Source organism: Dipodomys ordii, unplaced genomic scaffold (assembly GCF_000151885.1).
Source record: "Dipodomys ordii isolate 6190 unplaced genomic scaffold, Dord_2.0 Scaffold58, whole genome shotgun sequence".
Classification (NCBI taxonomy): Eukaryota; Metazoa; Chordata; class Mammalia; order Rodentia; family Heteromyidae; genus Dipodomys; species Dipodomys ordii.
In genome coordinates this window covers 3,856,982-3,873,329 of record NW_012267274.1, presented here as the reverse complement: position 1 = coordinate 3,873,329, position 16,348 = coordinate 3,856,982, and the positions used below count along the sequence as shown (strand labels likewise).

Genomic DNA, 16,348 nt, shown 5'->3' with positions numbered 1-16,348 from the left:
GAGGAGACTCATGTTTTGATACTGTGTTTCCTTTTGTTGTTCTAGTCTTGGGTCTTGAACTCAGGGCTTCATGTTTTCACTTGCCGTTTCTATTAAGGTTGGTATTCTACTAAGTCATCCCTTCACTCACTCCCAGCTTCATGCTGTTTAACTGAGATGCAAGTATCATGGACTTTTCTGTCCAGGCTGGCTCTGAATGGTGATCCTTGGATCTCAGCCTTTTGAGTCTGTAGGCTCATAGGCATGGGTCACCAGCACCTGGCTAATAATATACCTTTGTGTAGAAATAGAAATTAGAACTTACATTGTTCTATATAATAGAGAGCCATATTATAATAGTATTTTATAATATAGTATATTATAATATGGATCTCTATTATATAGAACAACAATCTCTATTATATAGAACAATATATATCCATATATATTTTATATTACGTATTATTTATGATATATTATATATCCATATGTAATATGAATATTATCAATATATAATAGGTATCCTTCTACAGATACAGATGTAGACTTGGATGGATATCCCTTTATACTTCAGTAGATATGTTTTTCCAAGGGATACAGGTACCATTTTGAGTATTTTTCTCAAGGAGTGGCCATCCTTTCTTTCCTATAAAACCTGATATGTACACATGTACTATTTATACTATTTTGACCCTCTTTGAAAGAATTTAGAATCATACATATGATTGGGTTTTGGTTGTTCACTTTTATTGTTGAGCTACTTGCTTTTTCATACTGAAACTCTTGCTTTCTAATTCTATCTTCAGTCATATGCGTTTGGCTTATGCATTTTGTTATAGCTGGTCTCTTGCTTAGGAATACCTAACTAACTTCATAAATAAGTTTTATCTACCATTCAAAGTCATAGTTAAAAATTGGCCCCAAACCCCATGAAAATCAATGAGAACCATAGGGCAGGCTGTGATGATAGTAACTTGACTTCCTGATATGCAAGACTGTGGATTAAACCTGGCAACAGAAGTAGGACTGCATGTGATTAAAAGGACACCCCATCTGGGTGTGGTATTGCCTGCCTGAAATCCTCACACTTAGGTAACTTAGATCTGAGGTTCAAAGCCACCTGGACAGGAAAGTCCATGAGACTTTTACCTCCAAGTAACCACAATGAATACACAAGTGAAGCTGTGGCTCAAGTGGTGGAGCACTCTCCTTGAACAAAAAAGTTTAGGAATAGCACCTGGGTCCTGAGTTCAAGCCCCACTACCTGTATAAAAACAAAAAGATTTAGGACCAGCCTGGGCTACATAGGGAGATTCTAAAAAGTAAATAAAAAGTTGAAAAAAACACATTCTCAGTTACAAACAAGTAACATAAGTACAACACAAATTTATTCACAGATGTTACTTTGATTTGTTTGGAAGCCTTTTCTGAAGCCCAAACAAACTTTGTAAGTAATAGAATTCTGTAAGATCCTATATAAAGAGCGTATTGAACAAAGCGACCCTCCCAATAGAACCCAAGTTAACAAGAGCTGTTTAAGATCCATATGATGAAAACCTCCAAATTTTCCCAAATGGCCTAAAAATAGACAGGAACAAATGGAGAATGAGTTTATGTGTCTAAATGGGAAAGCTAGTACTGTAAGCCCCGTCAATTACTTTAAAAATTCAGTGGAATTACAATTTGAGTTCCAATGGCACATGTTTCAGACTGAGAAATGTGGTTCTAAAGCTTATCTTGGAGTATAAATGGGTATAGATGCTTAAGACACTGGCACATAAGAGTAATGAGGTAAGATTGGCAATGCGAAGTAGCAAAACCATGAAAGTACTAATATTTCAAGTACTAATTGTATGTAGATCCCACAAGAAAGAAATCACTGGAAGTGTCACTCCTTATTTTGTGAATACTGATAGTTTTCAAATTGTCTTCATATATTGGAAGGTTGTACAGTAAGATCTACCATTTTACTTCTGAATCTGAAGCAACCTTAATCACATAACACACGTATGCACACTTACACACATATACACTTTTGTAATCACCACCTCGCATGCCCTCTGACACAGGAGTAGAATCATTCACAGTATGCATTTCTGTGTCTGGCTTCTTTCTGTTAGCATGATGTGTTTTGAGAACTCACTGTGTTTATTTATTAGTAGTTTATTCTTTTCTTGCTGAGTATTCCATCAAATGGATCTCCCACAAATTTCTTTTTGGTCCATTATTTGGAAATCTTTGCATAGAAGTCTTCCTGTAGTTGTGTTTTCCTAGTTCTGGCTCCTACATCTGAGATGGCTGGTGGGGCACAAGGTGAGGGGACAGGACTGTGGGGGAAACTGTCCACAAGTGTTCACCAAAATTACAGCAGCAGTGATTGTACTTGGTGCATCGTGTCATATTGCTATGGTTTTAAGTTAATTAGTATGTTCCAACGGACTTGCCATGGAACCTGTTTTCGTGTGTATCTTGGCCATTGGTGCAATATCTCTTGAAATGTTTTTTAGTTGATTTTTGAAAATTCTTTACAAAGCCTTTATCCAGTATTTGCTTTGGAAATACATTTTTTTCAACTATGGAACCAGTCTTCTTACCTTCTCTATATTCTTTTTAAATGTTTCTATATATGTCTGTAATTCAGATCTAAGATCCACATAGGAGGCAAACATTTGTCTCTCTAAGCCTGACTTAATGTAATTTTTTCTAGGTCCATCAATTTCCCTGCAAATGACATGTTAGACTTTTTGATGAGTAAAATTTCATTGCATATATGTGTGTGCATTATATATATAATATATGTTATATATATTTATTTCACATTTTCCTGATCCACTCATCTGATGTGAATCTGGACGGATCACATTCTTTTGCTATGGTGAATGGTGCATTGATGGTCAAGTGTCCTTATTGTATCCTGAACTGAAATATTTTGGACAGAGGCCCAGCATTGATCATCATAGGGTAGTTCTATGTTTAGTTTTTAAGAGAATCTCCAAATCTTTAAACACTTTCAGAAACCAAAAGTTATTCATTTTAACAAAGTACATTTTTGTTGTTGTTTCATTCTTTTGGCTTTTCTCAGAAATCTATATGTAAACCATGGTCAGAGAGGATTTTCTTTAAGAAGTTTTGTGGTGTAAGGCACTGTTGTGAAGATCGTGCTTTGAAGCCAGCAGACAGGAAAGTTTGTGAGACTCATCTTCAATTAACCACCAGAAAGCCAAAAGTGGAGCTGTGGCTCAAGTGGTGTAGCACTAGCCTTGAGCACAGAAGCTCAGAGACAGGGCCCAAACAGACCTGAGTTTAAGCCCCAGGACCAGCAAAAAAAAAGAAGAAAAGTTTGTTTGCTTGGTTTTCACATTTTACATTTAGGATCTATATTTCCTTTCTGAGTTAATTTTTGTGCTTGTTGTGAGCATGGGTCATTCCTCTCTGCCTCCTCTTCTCTCCTTTTCATTTGGGGCTCCTTCCTACTTTGCCCACTTGCTTCACATAGATTTTTCCCAGTACCTTCCTTGAAAATCAATTAGCCATTTGTTTGTGGTCAGTTTGTTTCTAGCAATCTTTCTACTGTCATATTCTTGATATCTGTGGTTTTGTAATACTCAATACTAGGTACTGTGTATCCTTCAACATCCCTTGGCTATTTCATGTTTTTCTGGTTTTCCATAAAAAGCTTGGAACTGGATTGATAATTTCTATACAAATGCTTCCTGTCATTTTGAAAACTCTAGACATTATAACAATATGGAGTCTTCCAATTCATGACCTGGTATTGCCATTCTTTTTTTTTTTTTTTTTTGCCAGTCCTAGGACTTTTACTCAGGACTGTGAGCTTCTTTGCTCAGTGCTAGCACTCTACCACTCAAGCCACAGCTCCACTTTCAGTTTTCCGATGTTTAATTACGGATATGAATCTCATGGATTCTCCTGCCTCTACTGGCCTTTGAATCATGATCCTCACATCTCAGCCTCCTGAGTAGCTAGGATTATAAGGTATGAATCTTTGGTACCTAGATTTGCTTCTCTTTCCTTTTTAAGTGTTTTATTATATCCTTTCATTGCTGTTTCTTGGGTTCAGCCATTTTGTGACTTTTAAATGTTTTCTGAGACTTTAAAACATGATTTTAACTGGATATAGTTGGCTCACACCTGTAATCCTAGCTACTCAGGAAAATGAACTCTGAGGATCCGGGTTTGAAGTTACCTGGGCAGGAAAGTTTGTGAGATTCTTATCTCCAGTTAACCACCAAAAGCCAAAGTAGTGTTGTGGCTCAAATGGTAGAGCTCAGCCTTGAGTGAGAAAGCTAAGCGATAGTGCTCAGGACCTGAGTTCCAGCCCTACGTATGCACACACATGTGCACATGCACACACAAGCACATCATACACACGTAGCAAATGACTTCATATTTTGTCCATTTACATGAGCACTGTCACCATCTTCACCGCCACCACCATTCACTGGTGTTCCCCGCTACCTGGCCAAGCCATAAATGATAAATGCACACCCAATTGAAGCTTCTGGAGAGTTCTGCTTTCTAGAATCAGGATCCAGGTTTGCAGGTGAGGCAGTGGAGGCTCTGTCTTGGTCTGGTAGTAAGTCCCACCGCTCTGTCTTCCACACTGTTCCTGCCGTGCACGCGTGGAACTATTCATGCAAGACAGGGACATCTTGAAAGGGGAAGAGAGGCAGGTGACATCAGGACGCTCTCCTTGGCAGGGAAAACAGCTGTTTGTATTTTATTTACCACGTTGTGCATCTCTACAGTGAATGGTCCAAATCCTTTAACCCTTCTCAGACTGAGAAGAGTGCCTATGGAACAGCTTAGTGTTCAAAAGTCAGAAAGCCCAAACGTCTCCCTGCGTGAGCGTTCCCTGCCAGTCTCTTCACTGCCGCCCCGACTCCGGTGTGAGAGGAAATATCAAACCGCGGCTCCTGCGCCTGCTGCTATATCCAGCAATAGCTCCTTCCATGAAAACAGAAATGCCTCCTCCTTAGAATTCCCTTGGCAGTCCATGATATTTTCCCTTTGAGATATTCGGAACCTTGTGGCAATTACTTAATTGTCTTCAGGTCTGTTTTTCTCACTTGGCTGTAGCAAAGAGTTGTTTTCCTCTGCTTTTTGTTTTGTAGTTTTTCATAGGTACAAAGATCTTGAAAGAAGATTCCAGTAAATTGTGCATGGCTACCCACTAGACTCCATTCATGCTGGCCCTGCCTTGGGCTGAGACGCAGGGTGAGTGGGCAGACTGTAAGTCAGCTCATCCCTCGACCCTACCACACACGAGGCCCTGTGGTTTCGTGTTCTAAGAGAACCCACAGCACTGTTCACACCTGTCACAATCCGCAGGGACAGCTAAGAAAATGTAATGTCCTCCGGACTCCCCGTGCCTTACGCCTGTAAGGTTAGTTACTCGGGAGGCTGAGATCTGAAGATACTGGGTCAAGACCAGTTTGGGCAGGCAAGTCCATGAAACTCTTACCTCCCTTTCACCTGCACAAAGCCAGAAGTGGAGCTGTGCTGTGTGGCTCAGCAGCAGTAAGAGTGCTAGCTGAGGCTTTGAAAATTCTCAGCAACAGTGCCTGGTCTAGTAATACTCATTGTGTATGAAAATGTCCCACTTGTGTGTGTGTGTGTGTGTGTGTGTGTGCGCGCGCGCGCACACGCAGACATGTGGATTTGTGCTCTCACTCAGTGGGTCCATTCCTACATGCTCATTGGCCATTTGACATTAGATAGTCCCAGGTGTCTCCCACACATGTGGCCTGGTTAGCCGACACACCTCTTCTGTGCCCCCTTGACATGGTCCTGGAGTCTGGGGGGCAGCTGTGGCTGATTCCTCGGCAATGCTCTTGATCAGACCCCGCCCAGTCTGAATGTCACCCTTTTGGCCTTTCCCTCAGTGCCTCCCCCACACACACACCAGACCTGGCTCTTTGCTCCACAAACCTGCTGGAGGGGTTCTGGGATCCCCACCACAGACTCACACACCCCAGCAGAGTGGGTGCATTTGAAAATAAATGTTGAAAGGGTCTCATTAAAATCACTTTGATACTTTACATAATTTTAAGCAGACAAGCTCTTCATTGTCCTGTGAAATTATACATGGAGTACCTGAGCATTCCACCCCCTACTGTGCGTCTATCTATTATATGAAATAATCACTTTGTGCGAAATACCTTGTCGTAGATTGTATTCTGTTATGCAGTGTTTAAAGGACGTATTTAAGGGATTCCCCTTCCTTTTGACTTACTAATTTTTAACACTTGGTGTTGGGGACATTCCTGCTCATGACCTTATCCAACCAAGGTGTCTTGAGCTGTGTGTTGTATCCTTGGGCCAGCCATGCATCCCTCTTAGCTAAGGAAGAGATTCCACTTCCATCGCGGTGATCATGATGGTACCTTTAGGTTCAGAAGTCAATCATAAAACACGTGGTCCTATTGATTTCCCTCTTTGATAACAGGAGTTTATTAGGGATGAATTATTCTTGCTTCTATGACTTTCTGTTTATTGATGCTGTATACTTTCTGATAAGACTTGTAAAATCCTCAATTCTCTAAGGCTCCAATATTACCTGATTTATTGGGTTTATAAAAGTAAAATATAAAATTGTCTGCTGTATTCTCTGTCTTAGGTTAGCATCCCATGAATTATGTTAAGAGAATTCATACAAAGTATATTCACTCTACCATAAAGTATAATTTTATACTTCATTTTTTTATCATCCATAGCAAATGTGACTAGGTATTTAAATGATTACATTGAATAAGTTGGCAAATAATTGTTATGGGTAAGTTAATGTCCAAATATTCTCTCTTGGTATATAGCTATTAAAAATCTGTCTACAATTACTGCCACTGTAAAAATAAAATTGATTTTGTTTTTAAAATTAAATTTCTTTGCTTATAGTGTGTGAAATGATAAGAGATACTGGTTCTCTATGAATATAACCAAGCACTCAATTTAAATTTAATTTTTAATTTTCTTGCTAGTAGTTTAAAATGGTTAATAGCAAATATAGCGCTCAACAATTCTATTTACAGGTTGGCATAATATCTTTTTAGAAACATCACAGTGGGGCTTTATAAAATGAGGAAATCACAAGATTTTTTAAAAGAGGTAAATGAATACTAGTCATAAATTTAATAATGATATTATGGGATTGAATATTTTTTAGCTAAGAAAAAGAAAAGTCAGCCCTTATTTTGCACTTGTTAGAAGAAAGGTCTAGAAAGTTCAAGCCATGATGTAAGCTCTCTCTGTTAGATGTAATGATGGTACCCAGTTCCAAGGTTTATTATGTCCTGGGCTTAATCAAACATTTAATTAACAGCACAAGAAGTAAGCGTGTGGGTCACAGCAGCAACTCATAGCTTTTCATGTATGTTACATGCCATGCCGTCCTCTTCATCTTTATCTTACTGCATTGTTCCTTCCATAGTTTTGATCATTGTGTCTTCTCAGAGATCTCGACGGCCAGTCAGACCTAACAGGAGACTGAGGGAGGAATTCCAGATGAGATGAAACTGACAAGTAGATCAAAACAAAGAGTAACACACTAATATAAAATACATTACCTTTGTATAAGATATATGTATATAGAGTAAAAGAACATAGTTATTGGAATTAAATAATTTGGATCATGTCACATGCATTTATCCTTATAATAGTTATTAGTACTTTAAATCTGAGTAAAATAACATGCAGTTTATGAAGGCAAGTAATTGAACATATCTTGAAATACAACCCTCCGAGCTGTCTTCCCCATCGCTCTCCCAGGGCAGAGCGATCACAATTCATGGGCTTCGTGTTTGGTTTAGAATGCTTGTTCACTGTGGACTCTTCCTGGCCATTTCTTTCGGATATGCATAATTGTTTGGTGAAATTGTCTTATATCCTTTCATTTAACATCTTTGATTTTTTTAAATTAAGCTTTGTGATATGTCTCACTTAACACTAAGTTTTTTTTTTATTTAAAGGATACAGTTCAGTGGCTTGTGTGTGTGTGTGTGTGTGCATTGACCTAGTTGCTCATCACCAGAATTAATCTTAGAGTACATTCATCACCCCTAAACACAACCTGTGCCCATTATCAGTACTCCCCATTTCTCCCCGGACCTCTTTCCTTAGACCGTCGCTAGCCTCCTTCCTGACCCTACACGTTGGCCTGTGGTGAGTACTTCTGGACACGCACTTCTAGCCTAGCTGCTCAGTTTCTCCAGAGAAGTCAGTTGGGCATTGTGATTGGGCTAACATTGAATGTGAGGATGGGGCTGCAGACCGGGCCTGGCTCAGCAATGTCACTGGTCCACATACAGGGCAGGACTTTGCATGGAAGCCTTCTTAAATTTGTTTTAACAATATTTTCCGTTGTTAACATTCAGTTTGCAACGGTAGCAAGTTCTTTCTGTGAAACATTTCTAGTTTATTCTTTTTGATGACTTGGTTCACAGAGTTGTTTTCTGAGATTGCTTTTTGCATTGCCACTTGCTTGTGCATAGAATGTTTTCATACATTTGCCTGCTTCCTGAAATCTGTTGAACTTACTAAGCTTAATAATTTTAATAGTAGATTATGTGTCATTTTGTCAAAGATGTCTCTCAGTTCTCCATTTTTGGTGTTTATTCTTTTTGGAATTCCTAATGATCAGATATTTAATTGCTTACATAGACTGTGACTTTCTTATTTTCTTTCTTTTTGACCTTACTAGGGTTTTTTAACTCAAGCCAGAGTGGATCTCTACCATTTAAGAAATGCTATCTTAAGCCTTGCTTATTTTAAGGAGCTCTGAACTTTTCTGCCCAGACTGACTTGAAACTGTAATTCTTCAGATCTCAGCCTTCTGAGTAGCTTGCATGACAGGTGTGTGCCACTCGATGTTCTTATTTCCTAGTTTTTATTGAGATTAAGTGATTACATAAATTTCACAGTATTGTGAGATAGTGATACTTAGTTAAAGTCACAAACACACTTTAACCTTCACAAGGCAAATTGTCATTATCTTGATCAGAGTTGCTTAGTTCATTTTCATCAATGTTCAATACAGTTGATGGGCCCCTTTGTGTATATTTTCCCATTTCCCTCTGATTCTATGCCCTCCTCCTTGCTTCCCTCAGATGCACATATGTGTGTGTGTGTGTGTGTATGTATATATATATGTATATATATGACTCAAGAACATGGAGTCATTTAGAAATTATATGACAAATTAAGGAGATGTCCTTTGTTTCTTGAGTCCTGTTTACTTTGTCATAACTCCTTGCATTTTGGATTTAACATCCACATATCAGGGAGACCATATGTGGTTTGTCTCTCTGATCTTGGCTTACCTTACTCAAAATGATTTGTTCTAGTTCCATCCATTGTTTTGCAAATGCAATTATTTTGTCCTTTTAATGGCTTCAAAATATTCCATTGTACATAGGTACCACAACTTTGGGATCCATTCATCTGTAGTAGGGCATCTGGGTTGTTTCCATATCTTGGCTATTGTGAGTAGTGCAGCAATGAACGTGGAGGTGCATGTGTCCTTGTATCCTGGTTCCTGTTGCTCAGGGTAGATGTCTAGGGGTGGGATGGCTGCGTTGTAGGGGAGGTCTATATTTAGCTTTCTGAGGACCCTCCAGACTGCTGTCCAAAGTGGTTGTATTAGTGTACATTCCCACCAGCAGTGCGATAGGGTTCCTCTTTCTCCACATCCCACAGCATTTGTCGTCGGCTGAATTAGGGATGTGGGACATTCTGACTGGGGTGAGGTGGTATCTTGGGGTTGGTTTTATTCACACAGCTGTTATGTCTATTTCTGTCAGCATATTGTAAATACTCTCAAATTTATAATTGAGAATTCTTTCTTGGTCTCTATTTCTTTTTATATCATCATCGTCTTGTTTCATGGATACAATCCTGTGTGAACCTGAGCATAGTAGAGTTCTTCAAATTCTACCGTATTTTCTGCATTTCCTTTCTCTTCTCTGAATTCAGTGCTGACTTGTTTGTTTATTAATTGGAGAACTTCATTCGTTGAGGCCCTAAAATCAACTCCTGGCTTACCAGCGAGAGCCCAGAGCACAGTCAAGTGCCTCTGGCAGTGTGACATGGCTGGCTGAGTGCCTCGAGCCCCGTGGTTAGAGTCGCCCATGCCATGATTCTTCCTTGCTCTCCCTTTAATAGGGCGGGGTGGGCCTCGCTGCCATGTTGAGAGTGGGTGACAACGTGGGAGGTCATTTGTGAAGGCCATTGCTGCCATTGTTTTCATCTCACGTGCAGCCTTAACTTCTGACTTCCTGGCATCTCCAGTGTCTGAGTCTCCCTCTGATTCGAAGCCAGGAATCTCCCCTCCTTCCTGCCGTGAGTTCATTGGTACCTGAGCAATGAAGCCCTCTGCTTTGCAGAGTCCAGAATTCTCTCATGGACTCTCCTCTCGGTTCTTGTATTTGACACATGCTTCCTGCTGTCAGTTGTAAGGACTCAGAGGTAATTGTTTTCAATTTGTTAACATCCCCCCCCTTTCCTAAGTAGATTTTGGCAGACTTCAGACTACTTGGTGACATTTGGAGATTTTTCTCTCTTGGTTTTGGACTTCCTGTTTTTCTCTTTTTGAAAATGTCTTCATAGAAAATAGATCGTATGAATGTTTCACACTAGCATTTGTGTAGAAAACAGAAAGACTTTGTATTACATAGGCCTTTTGCCTATCAGTACCAAAACGTATCCATAATTCTTTGTTTCAATCCATCCCTGGCTTTGAAACTGAAGACTTAGCTCAACCATATTACGTTTTCCTATATTCTTTCCTCATAATCCTCTAGTCTAATAATGCTTCTTTTCCACTGTTGATTCTTTTGGCCTGAATGTTCTAAAATGAGACTCATTCAGGATTCACTCAGTTAAATATCCCCCAGCTCTGTTACACACATTTCCCAGGGTTGTATTGTAACATATTTTTCAGTGTCACAGGGTGATTTCTTTCATTCAGCTTTTAATGATGATTATGAAATAAGCTTCTTTTCATTGATGTATTTTTAATTTAGGCATTGAAAGGAGATTTCCTCCTCAAAATATTTGCCCTTGTGAAAAATGCTTAATTTTGTTTGAAACCAAGACCACCCAGGAGATCCCTGAGCGTTGTCCCCTATCCCATCATCCAAATTATTGACACCTTTTATTCAAACTTGGCATCTTCCCTCTTCACTCCATGTTTCTGGATGGATTCTTTTCCATAGTTCCAGTGCTTTGGAATGGCCCAAAGGCCTTGCAGAGTCTGGAACTTGAGCAGGTGTCGGCCTTATGGCCCGTGCCATGCATGTATGCACAGATGTGCTTCCTGTGACAGAGCTCCAGACGGTCGAGGTAGCTCAAAGCCAGCTGATAGACTTACCAAGCGCAGCGCCGTCTGGCCTTTCCATATTCCATCATGACACCTCAAGGCTAGGACTTGGTCCTCGAGTTTTTTCCTCTAACTCTCATGCCTGCCTGTGGGCTTTAACTTCAGGCCATCTGACGAAAGCCCCGTTGAACAGCTGGGTCTCAGGGCCTTTCAACTCTCCCTCCACGTTGCCTTTTTCTCAGCCTTTTGCTTCTGCACGTGACATAATGTGACTCGCCCTGCTGCCAGCGCCGCTGGCTCCTTGCTGTCCCCGGCTTCCTCGCATACATGCTCAGTCCCAGTCCTCCGTGTCCCGTCTTCCATCCTGCCTGTCCACACTCCACCTGCCTCTCATCCTTTCTGTGTTTTGCTTGTCTGTGTTCTACCTCAATCTCCGTGCCCTCTGCCCTCGCCTTGCCCTGTCCTCCATTCTGCCCCAGGCCCCTGCCACCCATCCACCTTCCCACTGCCCTGCGGTTAAAGGTTTTAGGCCTGGCGTTCTGAGCACAGCTGTCAGAGGGCTCCTGCACTCGGGGATGCTGTCTGTGGTGGGAGACAGATCTGAGTGGTGCGTGGCCTGTGAGAGGGGCCAGAGGATAAGAGACTGGACAAGGAAGATGCAGGGCAGGGTGAGCAGCCCTCCGCACAGAGCACCGCTTCCTGCAGGACCACCTTTATGTTTTTTACGTAATAAAATAATTGGGGTGCATTCTCCTTCCCTGTGGATTATCTGGAGTCTTTTAGAATTCTTACCCAGTTTTCATTGTTGTTTTATTTCTCCTGTGCCATATAGAGTCGTCTATGGTATGTACATATAATTATCTCTAGTTCTGTTCCTCCAATACGTGTTCATGCTAGTGCTATTAAAATGTAACACATTTGCATAATGTTTAAAGGTTATATGTTTCCTTGTAACATGATCTCACAGTTGTTTGATTTTAGCAAAATAAAAGTTTAAAAGAATGACAGTTGCATTTGAGCTTCAGGTAAACAACTGGTTTGTGTGTTTGTGTGTACCAGTCAGCACTGGGGCTTGAACTTAGGGTCTGTACGCTGTCCCTTAGCTTTAGTTTTTTTTCTCAACACTGGTGCTCTACCACTTGAGCCATGTCTCTACTTCTTGTTTTTTGCTGGATTTGGGGAGATAAGAATCTCACATGGATTTGTCTGTCCAGATCCTCATATCGTAATCTTCTGAGTAGCTAGGATTACAAGCATGAAATAGACAACTAGGGTTACAGCACCTGGCTATACAACAATTTTTTTGTTTGTTTTTTCCTCTGTATGTAACCCGTGTAGTATTTTCAAAACAATATTTGGGGCACTGTTGTTTATCTGAGATTCAAATTAAAGTGAGCATCCCATATTTTACCCTGCAACCCACATAACATCATATTACTTATACAATTTATTGCACTGGATGCTTAGATATTTTTAGTGGTACAGTGGACATCTTTGAACATAAAATTTCCTAGTTTGATTTCTCTTTAGGTGGGTTATTTAGAAGTAAACTTACCAAGGAGATGAGTATTTCCCCCCCCCAAAGCTTTTCAAACCTGCCAACAACTGGCTTTTTAAAAGGTTAGAGCAATTTTCATCCCCCAGCGGTGTGCAAGAGTCCTCATTCCGTGTACCCTTCTCCGCGTCAGAGTCACTTAAATCCTTCTTTGCTATTTTGGCAGCAAATAATGATGTATCATTTTCATCTTGATTACTAATGAGGTTCACATTTTTTTGTTTATCAAGCAGTTAATGCCCTGGTTTTGAAATTTCCTGCAAGTATATCTTGACTTCCCTGCCCTTAGTTTGCATTGCTTTGAAGTCACAGATTGAGGATTTATTTTTATTAAGTTAATTACCTTTTTTTTTTTTTGCTCCATAGCTGGGCTCCGCCCCAGCCTACCTCTGAGTATACCCACTCCTAAATGCACGTAAAAAATCAGTTAAAGAATATAGATTAAATGGTATGTGTGTGTGAGTGTTTGTGTGTGTGTATGTGCACACATGCTGGTCTTAGGGTTTGAATTCATGGCCAGGGCATTGTCCTTTAGATTTTTCCATTCAAGGCTAGCACTCTACCACTTGCCACACCTCTACTGCCAGCTTTATGGTGGTTAATTAGAGATAAGAGTTTCATGGGCTTTCCTTCCTGTGCTGGTTTTGAACTGTGATCCTCAGATCTCAGCCTCCTGAGTAGCAAGGATTATAGGTGTGAGCTACCTGTGCAGAACTAAAGTTTTCAGTTCTCCTCCATCTCTGTTCCTAATGCAACTTCCATAAATGCCTGCGCACCTTACCCTTAGGAAGCACAGTGAAGTTTGTGGGGTGCCATCTTCATGGGGACACTGAAACTTTACAGTATTGACTGTGCTTTCCCCTGTGAAACAACTGACACTCCAAGCAAGGGACCCCAGCCTGCAGGGCAGCAAGGGAAGGGGCAGCATTTCCATGAAAGAGCACTGACTTGTAACCCACTCCTGTCCTCATGGACTCCCAGGCTCCCACTTAGAAAAAAGACTGGCTTCCTCCAGGAAAGGACACACTGCGCACGCAGGACAAATTGCTTTTGGCCCATTTCCTTAGGTTAAGTAAAGAGGGCGTGTAGGCTGCTGGGCGATGCTCCTCTTAAGTCATGGAGAAGCCCCTGGCCTGGCCTGGCAGGGCCTGCTCTAATTAGTCTCCATCTTCATTAAATCAGGGCCATTTGGCTGCCTTTTCGGTGGCATTTCCATGCTGAGGGAAGACTCTGAGTGGCTCTTTACCTTTTCCCAGGACTAGTTTGCGGGTTTTGCTGTCTTTGTGGTTTCCACTGTAGGCATCAGCTCAGTCTCTTTGTTCTTCACCTCGGGGGAACTTCAGCATGGTGGTGGCACTGTTACCTAAGTGGAGTGTGTCTGTGCCCCTGTGCAGATCCCTGGCCTGACTGGAGGCGGACTAGGCATGCTCGCTGATGTCACTCTCAGCCCTTGCCCTTAGGCTGCCCGAACCCCTTCAGGACTTTCTTTGCTTTCGCTTTCCAACTTGGTATTTTAAGTTGAGCATGTTGGTATAGTGCTTCTGACCCCAATTCACTGACTCATTGACTTGCTTTTTTCAGCAGTTGTAAAATGTGAATCTCCATAGCTGGGCTCTGTTATCCTTCAGAATTCATTTGAACTCTATTCAGTGTACCTGGATAGATGTAGGACTGACTTCCTAGAAAGTTCATGTCCCAGGAAGGAGACAGTCCCAGATGGCTTCATCGCTCAGGAATCTGGATCTACTGCTCTGGAGGTTTCTCTCTTCCTTTCCCTCTTCCATCGTTCTCTGGGAAACAATTCACCTCTCCCCGGTGGTGGTCAGCAGCCGAATCCTCAGACTTCGGGAAGAACTAAAAACTGCCTTGGGATGAGGAGGAAAGAAATTAGGTCAGCTGATACGTACCTCCCTCACAGCCCTGGAATGCAGGTTGCTCGCCCAGCTTTAGCATTTGTTCTTCAGAGGGTGAAATTTGAGACTCAGTTATGTTGTTTGCAACCCGGTCTGGAAGCCAGTCTGTTAATTGTGATTGAGGGAGCTGTGGTTCTCATGGCCCCAAGAAAGGGCTTGATTAACACAAGAACACCATGGAGATGACAGTGCAAGGATTGGCAGCTCAGGAGACATCCAGATGTGAAGACAGCCTGATGAGATGCCAAATATTTATGACTTTCAAAAGTTCATATTCATAAATAGCCATTTTTACCACTTTACTAATGGTTTCTCCAATGCAAAACAAGCATTATTTAGTTCTTTCCCCAAATACCACCAACATGGAATCAAAATCTCAGCAATTATCATCATTCACAAATAATTTACATTTCTGGGAAAATGGAAGATACCATATCATCATTATTGTATTTGTTCAATTTATATAATGCCTCCTTGGAGGACTCATTTGGAAGCGTGTATGGATAGTATAGATACAAAATGGATTGGAGAAAATATTGGACATTAACATTGCGCTGTGGAGTGTTATCTTCCAAATTAATATAAAAGTCATTTAGGCATTCAAATATATTGCTGGAAAAAGTAGAGTGAGTAAAAGAATGCAATTTGGGAGCTCATTTACTAGGGAAAAAATAGGGATGTGTCTCAAACTGTGTCTCGTCCTTTAATTCTAACAGACTTTTACTGGTTTCATAAGGATAAAATATATATCCTGTGTTTTTAAAAATATTATTAACTTTGGAGTTCATATTTAAGAGGCAAAAAGTGTCTATGATGTCAACCACCCACCTGGAAGTAAGAAATTGCCATTCATAGCAGCAGTCTTCCCTCCTCCCTGCTCATCACACACAATAAGAAGTCAACAACTGTTAGGGCACACATGGGGACTTGTGTGCCCACAGCCACATGGACCAGACACCACTGTTTGCTAACAGCTGGGTGCATTTCCTTTTCTTCTGCCTTGATTTGTTCATTGGTCTCTTTCTTACCGCTCCTTCTCCTTTCCAGCCAGCTATGTCTTGTATGAGGAATTCCTTTCTTTCCCACTTGACATTCGATGAGCCTACCTCTCCCTTCCTCCCTTCCTGAGGAGGAGAATTGCACCATAACTCACTGTAGAGTTGGTGGTGATTGCCTCTAAATTGGCCAACAGGGACACAGGCAGATTTGGAGAAATAAAAGACCTGTCTTTGCCATGGCCCGAGAGGAGGGGCTGTGTACACATTTTGCCTGATAATAAGGCCTGGCTGCACATTTCCAAAAAAAGTATAGAACATGACTGACCAGGGTTACAAGTCTGAGATTAATTTTTATGTAGTTTTAACAAGAAATAAAATTTTAAGTTTTTTTTTCCAAATTGGAAAACCTTATCTCAGGAAACATTTAATGCAATTATGAGAAAGAAATATCATATTCTCCTAATCGTGAGTGACCCTCTCCCCCAAAATAAATGTCCAGAGGTTCAAGTGACTGGTACTTTGGCTGGTTGGCCTTGAGTAAGGCTTGGCTTCCATCTGGGGTCTCTGATCT

General features: G+C 41.0%; 1 protein-coding gene across 2 annotated transcripts in view; it reads left to right on the top strand.

Annotated features, from left to right (window-relative positions):
* The window catches only part of Dock1 (dedicator of cytokinesis 1), a 437,833-nt gene that overhangs the window by 267,444 nt on the left and 154,041 nt on the right, over window positions 1-16,348 (top strand). The gene's annotated exons all lie outside the window — the stretch shown is intronic.